Source organism: Myotis lucifugus, unplaced genomic scaffold (genome assembly GCF_000147115.1).
Source record: "Myotis lucifugus unplaced genomic scaffold, Myoluc2.0 scaffold_17, whole genome shotgun sequence".
NCBI classification, from domain to species: domain Eukaryota; kingdom Metazoa; phylum Chordata; class Mammalia; order Chiroptera; family Vespertilionidae; genus Myotis; species Myotis lucifugus.
Window position 1 is genome coordinate 12,206,857 of NW_005871065.1, and position 23,665 is coordinate 12,230,521.

Consider the following 23,665-nt stretch of genomic DNA (forward strand, 5'->3'; position numbering starts at 1 on the left):
TACTGAATCATTCTGAAACACTCACTTATACACTGGTCAAACTATGACTCTGTTTACCTGCCGGGAACCTTAGTGGGCCTTTCAGCAAGAAGAGTCTATGAAAATGACACAACCACTTCCCTCTGCATAAGGGACCCCTTAGGTCTCTTTTCGTTCTTCATGGCAGTCCCTCTGCTCTTCTAGATAGTTCTATGCATGTGAAATTTCAAGAAATGTAGGTAAGGAAAAGGAAGAATGATTTGAGGTAAATAAAAAGTGAATTGAAATGAGTTACTGAGGAGGACTGTCAGATCACTTTCACTCTGTGGAACCTGGGCTATTTTGGATTTAATCCTAGAAAGTAGATGTGATGGATAATTTTCCCCCCATTGGCTGAATATATATATATATATATATATATATATATATATATATAATTTTCAATTACAGTTTACATTCAATACTTATTTGTATTAGTTTCAGGTATGATGGTTAATTTTAGGTGTAAACTTGGAGGGTGTTTGTGGTGAGGTTAACATTTAAAACAGTGAACTTGGAGAAATCAGATTGCTCTCCATAATATGGATGGGCCTCATCTAATCTGTTGAAGGCCTGAACAGAACAAAAAGACTAGCCTCCCTGAGTAAGAGGGGTTCTCCAGATGACTGCCTTTGGATTGCATGGGCCCCATGGGCTCTCCCAAGTGCCAGGCTGCTGGGCCTACAACTGGAACTTCTCATTAGCTCTCCTGGGTCTGAGCCTACTGGCTCACACTGCGGATTTAAATTTTCCTGTTTCCTTAACCATGTGGTCAAATTCCTTATAAACTGAGAGAGACAGGGAGGGAGGGAAGGAGGGAGGGAGGGAGAGAGAGAGAGAGAGAGAGAGAGTCTGGACTAAGATAGGAGAGTATTCACCAATAGACCAATTATACCAGTTGTTCATTAAGAGACTTACTGGTCTCTGAGACCACACTAAAGTGACTGTTCTAGACAATTAGCTCCACCATCACTTTTTGGCATACTTGCCACCCATGAAGGAGCAGGTCATGATTATACTAGGTAAGCCAACTCCCACGGCTACAATTTACTGGAACAGGGGTGGATAATTGACTAGGGATCTGGAGGGTAGCTAATCCATTGGCTAGATTGAACCAAATAGACGTTTAAGTATTTGAATCTAAGATCTTAAGGATTTGAACTAAGAGACATTGAAATAGTCAAGGTAGGCATTGCTAATTAAAACAAACGGAAAATTTGCTGCCATCTTTGAAACCCACAGGAGGGTAACCAAAGAAGGCACGGGGAGGGGAGAGTAAAGTGTAAGGGAGAGCAGAGCAAAGTGAGAAGGGCTTTAGACTGGGAGGAGAATCACATTCACAGGCTAAGAACTATGAAGGCCAAGCAGCATGCTATGGGCTAAGAACCCTGAGAAAGACCCACACCTGCCAATAGACTATTGATTTCACTTCTGGCTCCAGCTACGCCATTTTGGGCCTGGATAAGTCACTTACTTTCTCCGGGCATTAATTTTCTCATCTATAAAACCAAAGGCTTAACTGTGCAGAGGTCTAGAGAATCCAGAAGTTTGAAGTTGGTCTTTGAAATAAGGATTGTTTAATGGTGGGTTCTCCTTTAATGTTATTGGGCTCTGTGCTCTATCAATCTCATCTGTGGCAACAATGGGGTTGTTTTCCTTCGAGAAGTAATTTTCCAACTTTCTTTTCTTTTGCCAAGGAGCACTTTGTTAAGAAGTGCTACAGGGAGATTTAAGCAAATGAAACAGATAAAAGCAGAGCCGATCTGACCAGCGTGACTGGGGCTTGAAGCTTTGCCCCCATGGCTTTTCCCAGACTCCCCCATCCCCACATCCCAAGTTCAGCAGACTTCCGTTTGAAAGCCTTTGCCCTTGAGAAAAAAGAAAAAGATGAATCAGACAGAGGGAGAATGAAAATAAAGTTATGAACTGCAGGAGCAGCTGCAGGCCAGCGGGATTCAAGAGGCACACAATCTGGAAGTATTTCCTGCCTTGGCAAGGCCAATTCCCGCAAACAGCACAGGCAGGAACCTTGAAGGGTAGGGGCTGAGAAGAGACAGCTACAAAAATTGGGGCCAGAGATAAGTGGGTATCATGAGAGAAAAACATAACAGGAGGGAGCAAATGTGTATGATGTGATTGTTACTCTGTCCTTGGATTCAAATAACATAGGAGAAAATAAAAGAAAGAGTGAGGGAAGGAGAATATTTTCTAAATATGGTTGAGATTTAAAAGGAGTCTTTTGTAAAGGGTACTATAATTTAACTTTAAAAAAAGGAAGCAAGGAAGACTGAGGAGAGATTTTTCTTACGCATTTGCTAGGCAAGACCAGATTGAGTGTTGTTTCAATCAGACTAAAGAAGTGGAGGACCCCAACAGAAATAGTGGAGTAAGGACTTCTCTCCTCCATAAAAGTAATGAAAACACGGGCAAAAGGGGGAAAAATCAACTTCTGTTCTACACTCTGGAAATTAAACAAAGCTTGCAGCGGTCTGAGGAATATTTATTCAAGTTAAAGCTAAATCTTAGAACAGCGAGCTTTGTGGCATTTTCACTTAATCTATCCTCATTCTCTGCTCTTGAGTTCTGTGGGAGCCTTAAAAACTAAGAGTCGGAAATCGTGGTGAAAAACAGCAACCCGGCCGGTGAAGCTCCTTCAAGACCTGTTCCCCGAGAGTTGTCATTACTTGAACTGTGTGGCATTTCCTTGTCATATCCTTGTGGTAACTTGTAAGGTTACCTTTATTCGATCAGACTTTGAGTTCACTGGTACAAACAGCCTTTCCCCACGGACAGCAATGGCTAGTTAAATAGCATCAACAGTAAATCTGTTTGTGCTCTTAGGTTTATTCCTCCTCTTCCAATATGGGCATACAGGGACAATTCTAGTCTTCAAATTTTTTCCGATTAAAGTTTGCATTCAATATTATTTTGTACTAGTTTCAGGTGTACAGTGCAGTTTTTAAACAATCATATGCTTTACAAAGGGTTCCCCCTGATGTCCAGCACCCAATTGGCACCATACATAGTTATTATAATACTAGAGGTCCAATTCATGCACTGGGGGAGGGAGGGGTCCCCTCAGTCTGGCCTGCACCCTCTAGCAGTCCAAGATCCCTTGCTCCTTACTGCCCTCCTGCTCGCTGCTCCTTAGCACTGCCTCAGAGGTGGGAGAGGCTCCTGCCACTGCTGCTGCACTCACAGGCTTCTGGTTGAGTGGCGCTCCCCCTGTGGGAGAGCACTGACCACCAGGGGGCAGCTCCTGCATTAAGCATCTACCCCCTGGTGGTCAGTGTGCATCATAGCAACCGGTCATTCCACTGTTCAGTCGATTTGCATATTTCCCTTTTATTATATAGGACTAATTACTGCACTTTACAGTACCATTCTATTTAAAATTTCTTTCCATCATCCCAAATCCTGAAGAATCTAAAGTATCGTTTCTCATAAACAATACTAAAAACTATGAAATGCTTAACCACTTACTATTAAAATTTCTCTCAGTATACAGAGCATTTCCTATATTACTTAGAAAATGTCTTTTGCCATTATTGAAAAATTTCTTTCATAAAAAGTCATTTCTGGCCATCTTGTTAATAAAATATGAGAAATTGCCATTTTATATTTGGTTATTACAAATGCAGCTCATTATTTTAAACTTTAAGCCCTGTTGAATTTAAGGCAAATATGTATTTGTTTTGGGGATAGTGGTTTAATTGACCAGTGATTTTTAACTGATGACATTTTAGTGAAGAAAATAGAGTATAAAATCTGTAAACAAAAACAGAGACTGGAACATTTCCTCTTTTTATTGAAGCCGGGTATTTTACATGACAGGAAAAATTAAACTGGGATTTAGAGACTCTTATAATTGTAGAGTGGAAAGCTTTTACCATTTTACTTTAATTAACTTCAGATTTTTATTTGTTGTCTAAATCAATCAGTGAAAGTTTTTGTCTTCCATTTATTATTATCATATCTCAAGCAAAATTGCTTTCTTTGTGTCTGATCTGAGATAGAGCAAGAAAACAGAATTTTCAGAAATAAAATATTACAATTACATTTTCTAAATGTTCTAGAACATTGATAGTCATTAGGTCCCCAATTTAATAATCAATATGCTCCATATTTAAATGATGAAGAATACTATATTACAGGGTAACTTATGCTCCCACGTTTTTCATATTTTCCAAATATCTATCTGCCTCCTCTACTTTGCATATATGCAGACAGGTATTTGGTTAGCACTTTTCAGTAGGAACAAAGGAGCCTGTGACACTGCGGATGTATTAGTTTTCCATTTTAACAGATGGGTTAACACCAAGTTTGAAGACGTTTCCAACTGTTCTCATTTTACTACCAGGTTTACAAATAGCGACAGCTAAAATATTCTGAGCATGATTACATCTCCTACGTACTGTTCTAAGCTCAGAAAATGTATTAACACACTCAGTTTTCTTCACAACAACTTGTATAAATCACATACTGCCATGACTCCTATTTAACAAATGAGGAAAGTGAGCACAGAGAGGTTACAGACCCTGCAACTAACTCTCAGAGTGAGGATTTGAACCCCAACAATCAGGACCATTCCCCGTGCTTTAACTACATGTCCTCTACATTTATTAGTGCTTTACTATTTAGAAGGATGATGAAAGTAATTTTGAGGTTATCATTCATCTTTTTTTTAAATTCACCTTTTGGATAGCCTAATACTATCTCTATAGGGAGAGATAATCCAGTTTTTATAAAGTTATTAAGATATATAACTGTGAATTAATAGTGACAGTTCTGAAAGTCTCAAAAATAATTTTTATTTTATTTTGCTTTCAAACTTTATAATATATTTATTAATGCTAATATTTGGGAAGGAATTAAAGTGTTACAGCTAGTACACTTGCATGGAATTACTTTAATATGTGCTCCTTTTGAAGTGAGGGCTTATAATTTAATTATTCTAATTTATGTGCTGCAATACATTCTATTGCTGCAAAGATTATAAAAGTTCTTTATATCCTAATGCTAATAGCATATACCTGGTAAAAACTCGCTTACTCTAACTCCATTCTTATCACAAATTGTTTTAGTAGCAGTTGAGAGAAGAAAAAGATATGAATAGAGAGATGTCTATTATCTTGTCCAAGGGGGCTCCCTGATTCCCTAGGTGGTGGGCACAGTTAAAGCCATTCTGGTGCATATTTAAAATTGATGCTTTCTCTGGGATCTCCTGGAGTGAGCTAAGCAAGAGGAGCAGATCTGCATAGATTGAACGTCTTGGTGCTTACATATGTGAGGCGAGAAAGCCTGCAGTCATGTTTCCCAGCTTTCTCTGGTTCACGTGAGCAACCGAAGCTAAACGTTGCTCCTGATTTGGGGGTCTTTTCAACTCTATGTCTCTCCCAGGCACCTTCAAAAACTGCTGCGAATTTTTCAGACCAGAAGTTCCACTTCACACCTACACTGTAACTGTCATTCATTATAACACCGTGTTGCCATGTTTCTTGGATGTCAGCATTCTCCTCATAAAATTGTTGTGAATTTATTCATGGGATATGTACCCTAGTATATTGGGATTAAACGCACACACACACACACACACACACACACACGCACGCACACACACACACACACGGTAAACAGGTAAAGAATGAGGCCACTGTAAGACTCAAATATTCAGTAGTGAACCAGCTCCAGTAGTGAAAGGCACTTTTTCTTAGGTGGAATTCAAAAGCATCCTACCAAATTCCAAGACAAGAAAGCTCATCTAAGGGTGTTTTGTGTCCTCAGATTATTTGAGAAGGAAAACAGATTGCAGTGCTCCTGGAACACACATGGAAAGCAGAGAGTGTGATTATAATGTGCTTCCCATAGGAAAATACATGGTCTTTATCATTCCCTAGGAAATAACTAATGAAAAACACAAAAACAAAGAATCAATGCAAACTCTAGGTTGTTTATGAAAGTCATTTCTGCACCAGTGGCACCGTTATCTCAACCTCTCCTGAAATAAAAAAGCAATATGTAAGGGAGAGAAATTATATCCATTTGGGTATCTTTTTTAAAAATATATTTTATTGATTGTTTACAGAGGGGAAGGGAGAGGGATAGAGAGTTAGAAACATCGATGAGAGAGAAACATCTACCAGCTACCTCCTGCACACTCCCTACTGGGGATGTGCCTGCAACCAAGTTACACGCCCTTGACCGGAATCGAACCTGGGACCCTTCAGTCCAAAGGCCAATGCTCTATCCACTGAGCCAAACCAGCTAGGGTCCATTTTGGTATCTTAAAGAATGACTTGCCCTAGCTGGTTTGGCTCAGTGGATAGAACGTCAGCCTGCCAACTGAACGGTCCCAGGTTTGATTCTGGTGTGGGTGGCAACCAATCGATGTGTCTCTCTCACATCCATGTTTCTCTCTGTCTGTCTCTCTCTCTCTCTGTCTCCTCCCTCCCTTCCACTCTCTCTAAAAACCAATAGAAAAATATCCTCAGGTGAGGATTAACAAACAAAAAGAGAATGACTTATTACATATGGCTTTTCCTATGTAGCAAAGAGAATAGACTTAGAAAGTCACCTAGCAATTTAGTCTTTTGTACCGACCCATGATGATGGGTCTGTTTTTGTTGGTTTGTCATAAGACAGATTTGGTTGCCTCATCACATTACTTTTGGTAAGGAGCATATAATCTACTGTAAAACTTGGAAAATTCATTGCCATTGAGGTCTTGGATTCAGATTCTGTAGCTGAATTTGGAAAAAGATTAAATCATTTGATCAACAACAATAAGCAATATACAAAAAAAAAATGCATCATGAGAATAAAGAAACTCAAATTCCTCACACATTGAAAATGATGATTGAGCCTTGGCTGGTTTTGGCTCAGTGGATAGATCATTGGCCTGCAGACTAAAGGGTTCCAAGTTTGATTCCGGTCAAGGGCACATGTCTGGGTTGCAGGCTCATTCCCATTAGGGGGCATGCAGGAGGCAGCTAGCTGATCAATGATTCTCTCTCATCATTATGTTTCTATCTCTCTCCCTCTCCCTTCCTCTCTGAAATCAATTTAAAAATATATATTTTTTTAAAAAGTGATGATTGGAAGAGAGGTACATGGCTGGTCTGGATCTGGAGAGCAATGCTTTTTTGGTGTGTCTTACCTGGGGTGGGAGGTGGGGGTGTCTTTTCCTCTAAGAATCAGGTTTAAGGTGTCTCTGAAGACAGAATGTCCAACTCAGAAATAAGCGAATGCAGCCACTGATTTTTATTGCCTGTCTTCCAGTGGTACCAGCAAGGGTTTAGGATTATGTGTGTGTGTTTTTAATCTAGTGGGATTTCTGGTCTGAAAAATTTGCAGCAGTTTTTGAAGATGCCATTCTCAGATACCTGGAAATGGTGGTTCCCATTCAGTCTTGAGGTGCAGAACCTCTGTTGACTGCAATAAAGGGCCATCGGGGAGAGAACAGAAAGGGGTAGAACACCTGAGGTTGTCATGTGATTTAATATCAGAACTCTGTTTTCAGTCAATACACACCATGATAGTCACCAGAGAAATGCTACTGTGCAATGGATTAAAAAATGTAATATTCTGAATGTCATGCTCCTAAAGTTGAGACATGCAGACTTTAAATACTTGCTGTGGTGTCTCCTGTCTTGTTTTGCCAACAATTCAGAAAGGCTTCATATGACTGTGCATGTTTTTCAAATGAATGAATGGATTACGAAAGACACCTTAAAAGAGAAAAACATTGTAATAAGGTAAAAAACTTTTTCCCATACTCCTGGACTTGGCCTACTTGAAGAAAATTAAGGCAAATTAAGAAAATTACATTAGAAAGTAATTATACTAATGTCTTAAAAGACGAAAGTTATAAGGAAAAATTATTTTCATCCTTGTCTTATAAATGTATTTATAATTTGTAAATATATAATTTGAATCTGTAAAACTAGACTATCACTTTTCCTTTTATTTTAAATCATAGTATATTTTATTTTGTTTTGTTTTGTTTTGTTTTAAAGGTAAGAAAATAAAATCTCAGGTCCAAACAGTACTTATTTCCTGTCCCAAGTAAACGTCAATCACCCCCACACCCATCAAGTGAGGCCTTGCACTTTTGTGCCTCAGCTGTGTTGCTAATATGGCTCAAGATATTTGTAATATACTGTTTATTTGTAAGAGTGAAGATGCTTTAAAAAGGAATACAGATTAGCACAGCTCTGTCCTTTAGAAAGATAATGAGAGGCACAGATGGCCTTTAGATTTTTTAAGTAGCCACATTTTAAAAAGAAAAATGTAAAATTTAATATTATGTTTTATTTAACCCACTGTATAAAGACATCATTTCAACATCTAATCAATATGCAAAATCATTGATACATGTTATGTATTTTTTATACTCAGTCTTTGAATCCAGTATGTACAGCACATTTGAACTTGGACTAGCCATATTTCTCATTCCAAGTGCTCGGTAGCCATATGTAGCTGTTGGTCATGTAGCTCCCACACCAGACAGCACAGATTTAGCATAAAGGTTAAAGTTCTGTCTCTCTATAAGATGGAGAGAATAACATCTAACTGCTAGAGTTTTGTGAGAATTAAAAGAAATGCTGTATGTAAAACTCTTTTCACTGGGCCTGGCCTGTAGCCGTACCTCATACTCTGTAGGTCCTACTCTGAAGTACAGCGGAGTAGATTAGTATGGTGCAGCTACTATTTTTAAGTCAGTTAAAAACAATTATTCTAATGTTGGGGAATCTGCTTTGTTCCAGACATAGCGAAGATGTGCACAGATCTATGCCAGGCAGTGCCATCCAGCCCTATGGCAAAGTGTGAACATTGAAGCACATCACTTTCTTGGCTTAGGGTTGGAAATGTATATGAATTATTGAGATTGGACTTGTCTGAACTTCATGTTGAGAACTACGAGTGGGAAAACTTTTGACATTGAAGCACACAACCCCCATAACAAGGAATAGCAAACGATCCTCTCCAGCACTTTAGAAGGACTATTTACATGATTGGTAAGTCACTGAGGACCTAAAGCCAGTGCTCAGCCATGTGGGGTCAATGAATGCCTAGAGTCTCTGATGTCATCTAGTCTATTACACTGTCACTTAATGTTTTAGAAGGAATTTATTGCCCTTGCTTGGTTCCCAAAGAAGGTTAATGGTTACTGACTCCTCAGAGGATACTTTGGGTCTCAAGACTAGGACTTAAGAGCTTGATCATGATGTTGATGATAAAGAAGCTTATTGAGTCCCCTGGTACACTCCGATTATTACTGACTCTCATTAACCCCAGCCATCTCTGGCCCGAGGAAATTTGCAATCTGCATTCCAGAAGTAAATGGTGTGTGTGGTGGGGGGTTTGCTTATTTATTTACATTGTGAAGTCCTGTCCATCAAGATCTCTGCACCCTGATTAATCAGCAATGTTTGGATTATTAAAAAGACAATCAAAGAAAGTCACAGCCGTTCATCTGCAGGGCTAAGCTGGCTATTGACAGGCACGCGCGGTGGTCAGTGACTCCAGGAAAGTTTTGTGAACACTGTCTCTGAAAGCTTATAATAACATCACACGTGGTGAAGTCTCTTCACAAGATATCTCATGCTTCTGTGTGGAGGGAAGCTTGGGGCAGGACCCCCTGACGATGAAAGCAGTCATTTTTCTTTTTCTCTTCCCAGCTCTGCAAGAAAGAACTAAAACCTCCAGTTATCTGAATAGACTTCCAATGACTAAAGGATCCTCTGATTTTCAGTACTCAGCAGCAAAAGCAACACATTCTGAGCATGTAAAGTAGCTCAGCCGAGTCAAACAGCTGAGTCGATGCTTTCCATAAAAAGCCACTCACAGCCCAAACCTAGGGAATCAATATCTTCAGCCATATTAGCAACACAGCTGAGGATTGTAAGGCTCATTTGAATAAGACTGGGCACAAAAGTGCAAGGCCTCACTTGATGGGCGTGGGGGTGATTGCCATTTACTTGGGACAGGAAATAAGTACTGTTTGTCATCCTCACACGAAAGGGACGTGGGTTGTGAAACATCCCAGACTGAACTCTGGTCTGACATGGAGTAGTTAGACCACAAATGAGACAGGAGAAATCACTTTCGTTCCTCCGGGCCGGGCAGAAGAAATCTTCTGTGCTGTTTGCACATTCTGGGACACTGTGCTGGGCACAGAGAGCAGAGTCCATAAATCCACGATCTTGTCTGGAGTAAGAGCATTTCATCGCTTCTCCAACTGCATGCAGGGCTAGGCGTTTTCTGCTCTTACAAGACACACTGCCTCCTTATAAATCAGAGTGGCAAAGTTGCCCCACGTACCTAGTTCTTGTTTATCAAGAGACCTGAACCAAAGCATTGTGCAAGTTCCAACTGCCGGCAATACATTCAGAACAGCCAGAAACCCCGGGCTCCCGCAAAGATGATATTTAAGCATAAATGTACGATATTGACATTTTCTCTCATCACTGCCTCCCTGATGGATCTGGAGGAGGAGTTTTGAGACGATCTGTAGGAAAATGTGACACTCCGAGATATCCCTGCATTGTGGAGTCAACCTCAAGGAGAAAGCTCAAAGGCACACTTCTATTTTTGGTTCTACATGTACGAAATGCAAATGATATGTGATTTGTCAAATTATTAAATATTTGGGGGTTATAAAATTAGCTATAGAAAGTTTTACAAGTTCTAAGAGAATAACACAAAACTTATGTTCTTACTATAAAATATAGTAGGTCTCACCCAGCTGGTGTGGCTTAGTTGATTGAGTATCGACCTGTGCACCAGGAGATCGCCAGTTCAATGATTCCTGGTCTGGCCACATGCCGGGTTGTGGGCTTGATCCCCAGGAGGGGGTATGTAGGAGGAAGCCAATCAATGTTTCTCACTCATCTATGTTTTTATATCTCTCTCCCTCTCTCTTCCTCTTTTAGAAATCAATAAAACATATTTTAATATATATATTAGGTCTCTCAAAAATATATCCTTTAATGTTCCATGTAACTTATTTTACATCCTAAGGGTGTAGGCATATTGTCAGACAAAAAAAAAAAAAAATGAGAGGGAGCTTAAAGTATGTGGCTTTAAAAAAATGCAAAAATCATGCCTGGAAAAAAGCTGCTGCTCTACAAGACACACAGCTTGTAAATGGAAGGTTAAAATATCCCCCTCTACCCAGCCCCTGTCCCTGTGAGAGGTATGGAATAAAGGTAGTAGCCAAATTCTCCAGAACCTAGATGTTGATTTTGTCTCTAAATTAGATGAACATCCTGAAGAGAAACTCATGAGCAGGCACAACTTTTCAGAAAGCATTGGGGCCTCTCTTTGACCTTGAAAGGTAGGAATGTGATGTCCTCTGGCTGTGATCCTGCCACAGCTCTGGACATGCAGGCTCTGTAGTGTCAGAACATTCTGGAAGGATTTGTTCTGCTTCTGATGCTTCATGTGCCAGGGAATCCATTGGGGACATTTGAAGAGAGCATGGTTGTGTTGTGGACACTAAGAGAAAAAATGGCCTAGAGTTAAATCGTTCTCACTGTTTGGGGAAATGGAATTTATTTCTGGACATGTTCAGAGGTGGGTCAATAGTAAGTTTGTGGAAAATTGAAAACTAAATATTCTATGCCATTTGGAATTCATTTGAGCTGTGGCCAAAGGAGGATCTTCCGGTTTTCAGGTGAGATGCAGTTCTTAAGTTATGATTAATGACCCATGAACAATTTTGCAAAAGCAAGTACATTGATATGTTTTGGAGAAAATCCAATTATAGCAATTTGTCCCCCCTATTTCCCTCTGGAGGTAAATGTGGATATAGTATTTTGGCCATTTCTTTCTCTGGGGAAATCCTGAAGACCTTGGAAACCTTTATTTTGTCAAATTTTCCTAAATTGGCCCATTTCAGGGGGGAAGAGAACTAAATAAATATTTAAATTTATACTATATTATATTAATTTATATTATGACTAATCTCCATTTCTTTCCATTTACCAGCTGGATTCTGGCTGATTTTCTTCAACCAAAAGAACTATACATTAATAGCTACATTCCATATTATTCCAAGGACAAGTTTAAGTAAGGGATTCTTCTTCTTAGAGGTTGTATTAAATAGACAAGCCACCACCTAAATCCCTTCTTATATGGCTTCATGTTATCTTTGAAGACTTATTAAATGGCTAATCCCTATCTTCAGTTTGATTTCATGAGACCTGCAAGGTCACCGTGCAAAATCATTGAACTTGCATCATGGAAAGTGGAGTCCAATAAATCTGGACTTTCCGGTAATTGCAGCATTGCATGTGCCATCTCCCAGAATCTGCTTCTACAGTGTCTGTGAGCAGCAAGTGAATAAAAAAAAAAACATTGCAGTGAAATCTGGAATTTAAAATTGCCTTTTCCCTAAAAATAGTCATAGATAAGACATAAAAACTGAATTGTACTCTTCACAGGGACAAAGAGGTAGTAACAGCAGGCTACTTAACCCCACCCCCAGCCACAATAGTGGCGAACACCCTTGGAGAGTTTATGAACCCAAGTCGTTTTAAGGTCTTTATGTGAATTGCTTATTTATTCTTAAATTATCCCTTGAAGTTGGAATTATATTTACTGCTATTTTACAGCTGAGGAAACTGAGGCATCAACAGTTTAAGTGACTGGCCCAAGGTCCTGCCATAAGTAAATGGCAGAGTCAGGATTGTAATCCAGGAAAATTGGGTAGAAACAATCAAAAGGAAAATAGCCTCTACTACATAATTGCTTAATTCAGTATTGTTGTTTTATAAATATCTGGTTAGTGGGAAATTACACTTAAATTTATTCAATTCCCATTGCAAGCATTCTTTAAGCAAGGATCTATGGATACCTGGCAGTCATCGATGAACTTCAATTTCATGTGAATGTAGGTGAGTCTGGGCATTTGTCTATGGCTGAGGTCGAGAACATTTATTACATCTTCAAAGGGAATGGAGACAATATCCCTCACCCCCAGTAACAGAACTCTATTAGGACCCAACCACCCACTCCATGTCCCTCCCCTAACTTCAGCAATAGGACTAGCCATCACATTTATCAAGGTGAGGCTGAGAAAGGTACTTGTTTTAGTCATTTACCTGATCTAGTGCACATGAAAAATTGGCTGAAATGTCAGTGAGCTATACAACTGTGCCATGAATGTACTAGTTACATCAGTAGCATGAGCAATTTGCCATGCTTATACCAAGAAAAATGGTGTTAGGTTTTGAATCATACCAACCTAATATTTTAATCCAATTTCATTGGCCTCACAGTCAGTAAAATTCCATGACAAGAGTTTGATCATCAATGCTGTGTGTTTTTATTCTTTGTAACATCTGCACAGTTGGGTGTGTTCTTTTTATTGATTTTTAGAGAGGGAGGGAAGGAAGAGAGGGAGATGTGAGAGAGATACATCTATCAGTTGCCTCCCATAAAAACTCACAGCCTAGGTATGTGCCCTGACCTGGAATCGAACTGTTGATCTTCTGGTGCACTGGTGATGCTCTAACCAACTGGGTCACATCAACCAGGGCTACACAGTTATTTTAAGGGAAGTTTGGAGAGTCCATATTAAGGGCATGATAATCAGGTGCCTTTTGAAATCAAAATCCTCACTAGAGATTTCCAAAACCATTTTTTCAACATGCTAAATGCCACCGGTGACATCAGCTGTTGCAGGTTAGGTTATCCAGAGACGGATGCTGAGATGGAGTTTGGCATGCAGGCTACTTACCCGAGATCAACACCTGTGGGCAAGAGAGACAGGAAGCAGAATTGGGTAGATGAAGAAGTGGAGCACAGTGAGGGCACAGCAAAGCCTCAGCTAATCCAGCAAGAAGCTGCACAGCATATATAGACTACTAGTAGCTGGGTGGTTTGGTATTGGGAGGAAATGGCTGGGCCTTTATCCCCCTGCCTCAGGCAGTTATTGGATGGACATGCCTTTGGGAGAGGCGACTCTGCAGCTGAGGCAAACCCTTTAGGAGCTGACATCTGGAGACTGTCTGCGATGACTGGGCACCGTCCTTTCTCCAAGAAAATCTAGGCAGTGTCCCTTCATGTTCACTGCAGCCCGTGCCTTGTACCACTTAGTCCCACTGCTTCCTGTCAGTCTGGAAGCAGCTCTTTGGGATTTTAGAGGGTCTTTCTTCTTCGGGGAAGAGGAAGAAGAGGTCAGCTGCATAAACTATAACACTTGTCACTACTGCTGGTCTCAGGACTGCATCTGGTTACTCATCTTCCCTCTTTCACTCTCCATGCTAGACTCCCCTTACCTTCAAGTAGCACTTCCGCTGCTCTTGGTGGCTTACTTGATGGCATGACCAAGACTCTCATTCCCAAGAGGCCAAAGCCCCTGGGAACCTGCACTTCTCAGGCCATGGCCGCTGCACTTGTCCATTGACCATCAAAGTTGAGCAAGGGACCACCTGGATGCCATATGTATCCTCTCTCTTCTGTGGTGTGACAGCAGTCCACCTCCTCCTGATGACCAAGGCCCATGACCCCTTCCAAGAAGGTGACTTCTCTTCTTGCCAGTTGTCCCACCAGCACAAGGAGTCTGAGTGTCCAGGAGGCAGTGAAGCATAGTAACCTCTATTTTGTAAAAACTGCTGTTTGAATTTTCCACTAAGCATAGATAGTCCTTTGTTCTGTGGATTAACCCTGCTATTCTTGGCTTCTGTAAACACACTTGCTTGAATAATAGAGAAAATAAGCTCAACTATCTGATCTTGCAAGCCGCTCCGCTGCCATCTTTAGCTACTCCCAAAACAAGTGCCCTCCAGTCATCTGAAATGTACTATGCTCAAGGCTACTGAGTTATGCTGTGCTCAAGGTTACAAGCTTCCTGCAAAATATCTACATAGGGCTCTTTGTAAAGCCTGCAAAAGGTCCGGAAAACCCATATTTGGGGGTCAAAAAGACCAATGGGGTATAAAGGAAAAGCTTCCTCCATGTTATTTTGCTCAGACTTTGAGAGACAACTTCTCTGTGACCGCTAGCCTAATAAAGGCTCCAAAATTCGGCTTACTGATTGATTGATTAGGTGTCCTCTGTTTAGCTCACTGATTTACAACATAACAGCAATAGCAGCTTATAATTCAATGGGAAACTTGCTGTATCTTCCAGTGGAAATAGTCTATCTTTCAGAACCAGACCTTCTAAACATCCATAACCAAGAGTCATGGGAACCAGAAGCACCAGTTCCCTAAGTGGGTCACTGGAAGTGATGGTAAGCAGGGCCAACTTGAATTCCATCCTTGGTTCCCAGACTCGTGTAGTCTTCCTATTGGTGACACAGACCACATTAAGATCTTTAATGCATAGTGCATACTGCACCCATCTCATAAATTGTCACACTGAGCTGGCACTTCAGCTGTGCCATCCGGCAGTCAGTATGTGAGTACCAGTGATTCCCATGGGCCCTTGTTCTAATGTGATATCACAGGGAAAGCTGTGCTGCCGGACACTCTGCAACTATTGTCCTTATATTTCTACTTGTACAAACTAGAACATCTGATGTATGTTAGGGTATGCACCATCCCAATTCACCTGAAAGTCTCTACCTCCTCAAAGCCTTAATTCTTCCAAACCAAAATCCCAGAGAGGAACTGTAAATTTGTCTATTTGTCGCCAGATGTGTAATGTTTATTCCCCCACATCCCACGTGGTTCAGGGTTCAGGATCTGGAAGAGGAGCCGCACACAAATGAAAGAGAAGAGACAAGAGATAATTTGGAAATACTGGGGGCCAGGTGGGCAAGTCCAACTCAAGGGGAAGGACTTCCACTGGTGCTCAGGCCTCGCCAACTTTTTATTGGTTTGGGATACACCCATAGCCCTTAGGCAGGCAATTTCCAGTAACAGGCAGACTAGCCCATCAGCAAGTATTTACATAATAATAATAATAAATGGGGAAGTTGCTTCAGCTACCATTGTCTGGACTAACAGTGGGTGCACAGCCCTGACCTTTGCCAGGGCTTCAAGGGTCACCAGCCTTCCAGGTTCCTTTCCACACTTCTCTGCTAGTGAAGACAGTAGGCAGCTTCCCACAAGGAACAAGAACAAACAAAACACTCTATCCTTGATTAGTCCTTCTTTTTCTATTAAATTCTCTAAGAAAGTATAAAAGTCAGTCCTCTGAGCTATTCTAAAGGAAAATGCTCTATTTAGAAAGAGTATTACCAAGAAAGACAGTATTTTCTCTAATGAAAAATGTAGGCTTTCCCTAATGATTTGGAGGAAAACATTCTTTCTATCCCAGAAGTCCTTCAGATTTCTTTTAATAAGTGCTACCAGGTTTTATAGTGCCTTATATTGAACCCCAAACTTTATTCATGATTTTAAATCTGTCTTTACAAATACTCATCAGACTACAACTTGAACCCAAGCTGACAGCAAAGAGCAGTAAAGTGATGACTAAGGGCCTGTGAATGAGGCAGCTCACAGATGGGAGGAGACAGCCATCAGTCTGCGAGTTCAGGTGAAGGCTCCTCTTGTTTCCCGGAGACCCCACATACACTTAATCATCTCTTTCCCAACCGACACAAGTGGCTGATATTTATTCTTTTAACAAAGGGGTAAACAAAATCTATAGTACTGTGTGTGCTTTTCCCACAACACAATCCTTGCTGATTTGAAAGGATAGTAATTTGAACGTCTCATACTAGGTGATAAATGAACATGGCAATTTAGTAGCTCATTTTTGAGACACTATTAAAATTGAAATGTTTCTTATCTTCGTTTTTATGGTTGTGTGATTGTGATAATTGAAAATAGATAGTAAAATCAGCCCCTAGCTGGCTCCCTTTATGGGCAAGAAAGAGAATGAATCAAAGGAATATATTACCTGGAAAACAAATCCGGGCAATAACAATAAGACAGTGGTTGTAGTGCTTATCAGAGCCTCATATTTTAATGATACTAATTAGACTCTGAAACTATATTTCTACTAAAGACATGACAATTCCAATTTAAGTTTTTCTTACTCTGCCTAGTTTCAAGAAATATATAATGCTTTTTATGGTAGCTCTGATTACATATTTCCACAGAAAATGTTATAGCAGAATGCTGATTAAGTCTGCAACCTCTGAAAGTTTTAGAAAATGAGCTTCACATTATATAGACAGGTCAACTCTACAGCCTCCTGTAAGTAATATTTGTGTGTTAAGTAAATTCACAAAAAGGGGTAATGCAGAATTGGACAATTCCATATTTATAGAGTAATTTACTTGGGGTATCTCTAAAGGGAAGAAAATAAGCATTTCTCTTGTGCATCAATACTTAAATAAGCCAAAGCAATTCTTTACACAGAATATTAGCTGTAAATTTACCTCTTAAATGTGGTAAAGTATGAGTGTCTTCTTTAGAAAGAATTAACATATTGCCTATTTTGCTTTAACAGTATTCAAAATACCAATATATTATTATCCAGGTATACAAATAAAAGCTATTTAGTTGGTTATGCAAAACCCACCAGACTCCTCAAAAAATCATCTAACATTTTTGTAGTTATTGAAAATATTTAACTACTCTTTCAGTTTTCCTATAGAACAATTTTAATTGTTCTAGGAAATATAGGAAATCCCAAGGAATAATAAATATAAAGACCAAAGCTACCATTTTCTTTAGGAGGATTATTTCTCTGGAAATATTATCAGGCTAAATAAACCAGTACTGAAACAGCAAAATAATTTTATTAGAAAAAGCAAAACAATGGATTCTACATTCCTATTCCAATAATTTTTATCGTTAAACTTTTAAACAGACAAATTTTAAACAGTTCCAATCTTAATTAGTCAGTTCTGGTTTTACAAATAATTCTCAAATTTACATTTAGAGTAATGATTTAAGTAAGATTATTACTTACATCCCTGAAATTTTTTAATATAGTATATTACATGAATAAGAGCAGAAGGTTGACTTAGGGTGGTGAACATACAATACAGTATACAGATGATGTATTATAGAATTGTACACCTGAAACATGTAATTTTAAAAAAATTTATTGATTTTTTAGAGAGGAAGGGGAGAGAGAGAGACATCAATTGGCTGCCTCCTACATGCACCCCCACCAGGAATCAACCCCGAAACCCTGCTATGTGCCCTGACCAAGAATTGAACCCATCACCTTTTGGTGTATGGGATGATACTCCAATCAACTGAGCCACACCAGCCAGGGCTGAAACCTATATAATTTTATTAACCAATGTCACCCCAATATTCAATTAAAAAAGGGAAAAATTACACTGAAATTATCCAAATGGAAAGAAACAGAAATGTGTTGTTCTGGACTCTGCATATTGGCTGAATAAATGCTTGCTAAGACTACATGGTTTACAAAGCTTTGAAGTGTTTTAAAAAGTAAAAAAGTCTATGGGAATGAGAGGATGGTATAGAAAAGGAGAGAGATAGAGATAGAGATAGAGAAAGAGAGAGAGAGAGAGAGAGGGGGGGGGGAGGTACTTGGTAAATAGCTATAAATAATGTCACAGGAACAGCAACCTTTATAGATTTTAAAAATACTGATAAGAGTTTTGTTCCCCCTCACCTGCTCTTCCTCGTTGAGGGTGATAAACTTGCATTGAATACATTTCTCCTCTTTAAGGAGCTTAAAATCCACATCATATTACCCTGCTTTCTTTGTAACATGTCATAATTGTCTCCAAATCTCAAATCATTTAACATTCAATCAAGGCTATTTATTCTAATACAGAGTAACCAAAAGTGTGTTGTAAATTTTTTTAAGTTGCTTGTAAACCCACAAAATGTGAGCAAATGGGTCCAAATGTAAAATTGTCCAGTCTACATTGTTGTGTACCTGTAGCATGGTATGAACCCATTAGTCCCCAAAACCCAAATGTAAGAAACAACAAACAAAATAAAATGTGTGCTAGACTGGGAAAATGTAGTTAACCTAAAATAACTTGTATTTAACTTTAGTCTCATTTAGGCATTTTAAAATATAGCACTCAGAATAGATGCTCGAGAAAGCAAAGCTGCCTAACAGTCTGAATGAAATCTGAGGCTGTTTTTCTGCCTGGAGACTTTGTGGCCCTCGTGTGCCCAGTCATGTGCCCAGTGTTCTCACACTCTGTCTATCCTTCTCTGACTATGTGCACAAAGCGCAATCAACACATGGACATGTCCTCTAGTGGCTTATCCGCACCTTGTTTTAGTCTTATCTGTATCCTATATTCAGGAGAATCAGGCAGTTTTGTATTCTCTCAATATATTCATTCAGATACTATTGATTTTACCATTTCACTCTGACTTTGGCCTTTGTTAAACTGAAACAGAAGCTAGTTTCCGTCAACAAAGATATTTCCACTAACGTTCAATCCAGTGGAGAGAAGCAGCTTGATTTCTGAGGATGCAGTGTTGTGATGGGGAAGCCCCCCAGCAGGGGAAAACCGTCTTTAAACAATGAGACAGGAATCCAAGTTTCTGTTCAAGAGGTTATAAAGATTCCCTGCGTCTAGATGAGGCTGTTTTTCAGTTACCTAAGAGCCAACTGGCCTTGACTCCACCACAAAAACAAAGGGAACAATCAAGGCCTCAATCTGAATGATACAGATCGCATTTAAGAAGCTCTGACAAACAACAGAAATAGAAATAATGCCGCTGGCCCACCTCCCAGGGACACTTGAGATAATAATGTGAAGCCCTTACATCATGTAGGAGATAGATAGGTGTTTATATGAAGTGCAAGCCCAATTTATTGTGTGTGTATATAATCATCCCATTGTTTGCATGATAATTCCGTCTTAACTCCATTGGACTTTATAATAACTGTTCTTAACGTCTACTCACAGTGCATTTACTTTGCCCATGTTTTGTGCCATTTCTAATATTCCATACAGCTCCGTGTTCATATACTTTTTTATTTAACAGATATGTGGTAAGTGCTATTATGCCCCAGGCATTGCACTAGTAAAACCCAATCCCCTGCCCTCAGGGAGCTTACATTCTAGTGGGGTGTTAGAACAAGAAATAAGGAAACCGTAAGCATATCACATCATGATGAATGCCAAAGAGAAAATTGAAGCAAGGAAAGTGTCTTGGAGGTGTTGGGAGGGGAGTAAGGATTTCAGACAGGAGAGCCAGGAGGGCCTCATCGGGAATGTGATGTTCAAGTGAAGACCTGCAGGAACGGAGGGGAAGCCACGAAGCTGTCTGGGGAGAGGCTGCCATGAGGAAGGACCAGAAACTGAGGGAGGATCATGCCCGGGAGGGGCTGCAGTGCTGAGTCCATGTGCAGCGGCGGGCAGAGTGACAGACAGGAGACAGGTCAGAAGAGGTCATGGAAAGCTGAAGTGAGACAGGAAGTGCTAGAGCACTTGAGCAGGGAGCTGGCAGCACCACTCTGGCTGCCAGTTGGGAATAGTGTGAAAAGGGCAAGGGCAGAGCAGGGGGACCATGATGGAGTTACTGCAGTGACCCAGGTGGAAATGGAGGTGGCATAGCCCCACCTGTTACCAATAAACTCGGTGGGAAATGATTGGGTTCCAACTGTATTTTGACAGAAGAGCTGACAGGTTTGGTTGGTGGGTTGGACGTGAAATGTGAAGGGAAGGAGGCAAAGAGGACCCCAAAGGTTTCCCAGGAGTAACTGCAAGGTTGGTGAGAGAGGATAGAAATTGTATCTACTGATCCCTGCCCACCGTTTCCTGACACAGAGCTCCTAAGTCCCTTGACATGTCCTGGGTCACCGCAGTGTCTTTTGTTCTAATGAGTGGGCTCCCGGATGGGAGCTGGTCACCAAGACCAGGACATGCTTAGACGTTTGAAATTTTCAGCCCTGCTTCCCATTCACTTGAAAAGGGAGAAGAGCAAAAAATGTAGTTAATGATCAATCCTTTCTACGTGAGGAAGCCTCCATAAAAAATCCCCAAAGTACAAGATTTGGAGAGCTCCTGGGTGGGAAATGAAGGTGGCAATGGCCCCACGTGTTAGCAATAAAGTTGGTGGGAAACAGATGGAGGTGCTGGGAGAGTGTCAAGCCCAGACTGGGCTGAGGTCTCCACACCCCTTTCCACATACCTTGTCCTATTCATCTCTTCCATCTGGAAGTTCATCTGTATTCTTTTTCATAATCTTTAATAGACCAGTAAGCATATGTGCTTTCCTGGCTTCTCTGACTTACTCCAGCAAATTCACACTGGAATGGGGGTGTGGGGGAGGGGAGTTATGGTAATTTCCAATTTGTAGCCAATCAGGTCAGAAGCACAGATGAACTCATGATTGGCATAGGAAGTGGGGGATGGGCACAGCCTTTAGGGACTGAGCCCTTAACCTGTGGGATTGGATCTGATGCTGTCTGGAGATAGTGTGAGAATCGAGTTAAACTGAAGGACACCCAGCCCGTGTCACAGAGACGGAGTTGGTGGGGGATAAAACATCTGGTGTCAGAAGTGGTGTGAGTTGTGAGTAGTGTGAGAGCAAAGAATAAAGACAGGAGGAGGCCTGAGGTTTCTCCCTTGTCAGTTGGTAATGGAGTTAAATAAGAAACAAGCTTGGGGTGAAATTCAGATCAGCTCTGGACATGGTACTTAGGGATGCCAATGAGCCATTTAAGTGGACAAGTTGAATAAGCAGTTGAATTCCGTAAGTCTGGAATGCAAGGGAGAGATCTGGACTACAGATATAAAACGGGGTGTCATTGGAAACAGATGGTGTTTAAGCCATTAGACCAGATGAGGTCTCAGAGGGAATAAGTGAGAATAGAGAAAGGCCTGGAGGACTCTGTCCTTAAGAAGAGGAAGTGGAACAAGCACAGAAGACCACGAAAGAGTAGATGGAAAATCCAGGCCTGTGCCCTGTCCTGGGGGTCAAATGAAGAATATATTTCAGGGAAGAGAGGGATCCACTGAGTCACTGTCACTGGGGTGGGGTGGGGGGGTCAGGATGATTGACCTTTGCCTTCAGGAGTGAAGAAGACATTGGCAATATTGAGGAGCAATTTCAGTACCATGAGAGATGGAAAATCCTGGTTGGTAGAGATTCAAGAGAAAATGAGAAGAGACAAATTAAAGCCTATAAGTATAGATAACTGTCTTGAGGAATGTTAGTGTAAAGAAAAAGTGGCAGCTGGAGGGGGCCACTTTTTAAGAGAGTTTTTCTATTTTGTTTTAAAGACGGTAGAAATAACAGTAAGTTTATAAGCTGTGCCAGGCTCCTGTGGCTGCTGTAGCAAGTCACCACAAACTGGGTGACTTAAAAGAAATGTGTTATGCACTCATTTTATTAACTGGGATCTTGGTCGAGTTATTCTCTGGCAGCCTCAGTTTCTTTATCTGCACAGGGTAACAAAGGTTTCTCACCCATGGCCTTGTTGGAAGAATTAAGTCAGATAATCAATCTATTTGGGATGATCATCACAGTGCCTGGCAGATAGAAGAGCAAGTAAATATTGACATATGTTTATTATTATTACCCTGACTCAGCTCATGACCAGAATTTGACAGAACCATAAAAACAAGAAAATATGTACAATAGGTTATGTATCCAATTGATTTTTTTAGTTGAATCTGTTGAATGGTTATATTACCTTCTGAATATTTCCCACATAAACATGTCAAATATTAGAACGACGTTGTAGGTAAGATGGAATGTTCTGAATTTGGCCTGCTTTTGAATTCTGTTCCTCTTAGCTGTATGACAGGAAGCCACACTTCATGTGGCTTAGTTCCCTTATCTGTGAATTGAGAATAATTGTTGTATTTCCCTCCTAGGTTCAGGTTAAATGCGATAATCCGTGTCCAGCAATTATCCCAGTGCCCAGCAGAAGGTAAGTGTTCAGGATGCAGTAGCCATAAGCAGCAGAAGAGCCCAATGAATAATAGCCAGGCCCTAGAAACCTCAACAGGAAGAGTATTACCTTTATTGATATACGGAGGCCTTTTTTCTATGTGTTTTGTTACTTCTGATTGTGAGGCAAGTCAGTATTGACATTCCAATTTGGGGATTAAGGACCAATAAAAAGAATTTAGGGCCCCCATTTTTTTTCTAAATAAGAAAAACAGTCAAGTTTCCTAGGAAAAGTAAGAAGGGCGTAATTGCAATTTAGAGGTCAGCCTTTCAAACTGAATGGATTTGGCTTTATGAAAACTCATTTATAATTTTTTTCAAGGACTTGTGGGAACTTTATCTCAAGCCAGTGCTGCCTGCAAGCCAGTGATTAGGAAATATGGGGCTATAACAGATTTAATTGTGAGAGCCTAACCACGAGTTAGTAGGCAACCCTTAGGGAGAATTTCATTTCTCCAGCTGTGAGCAGGGGGTAGACCTTCTCCATCCCCCTGGTGGGAACACTGGGAAGATGGCCCCTGGTACTGACTGGGAGCCTCAGAACAGAGAGTGGGGAGAAAGGAGGGTCCCATGTAAGTCAGGGCCTGGTTCCTTTTACTTAATATCATCATATTTACCTTTTACATTCTTTTTCCCTAGAAAGACTCATCATCTTTGAAGTTTTCTTTATGAATAATCCCAACAGGTTGCTAGTCATTTTTCATTTACCCCTCTCCCTTTTCATCGTCTTTGAAATTTTTAAATCTCTTTAACCTTTTCACAAAGCATAGCTCCTCTAGCCTGATTATATTCTCAAGTCTCCCTGCAGAGGTAGCATGTAAAACACGGAG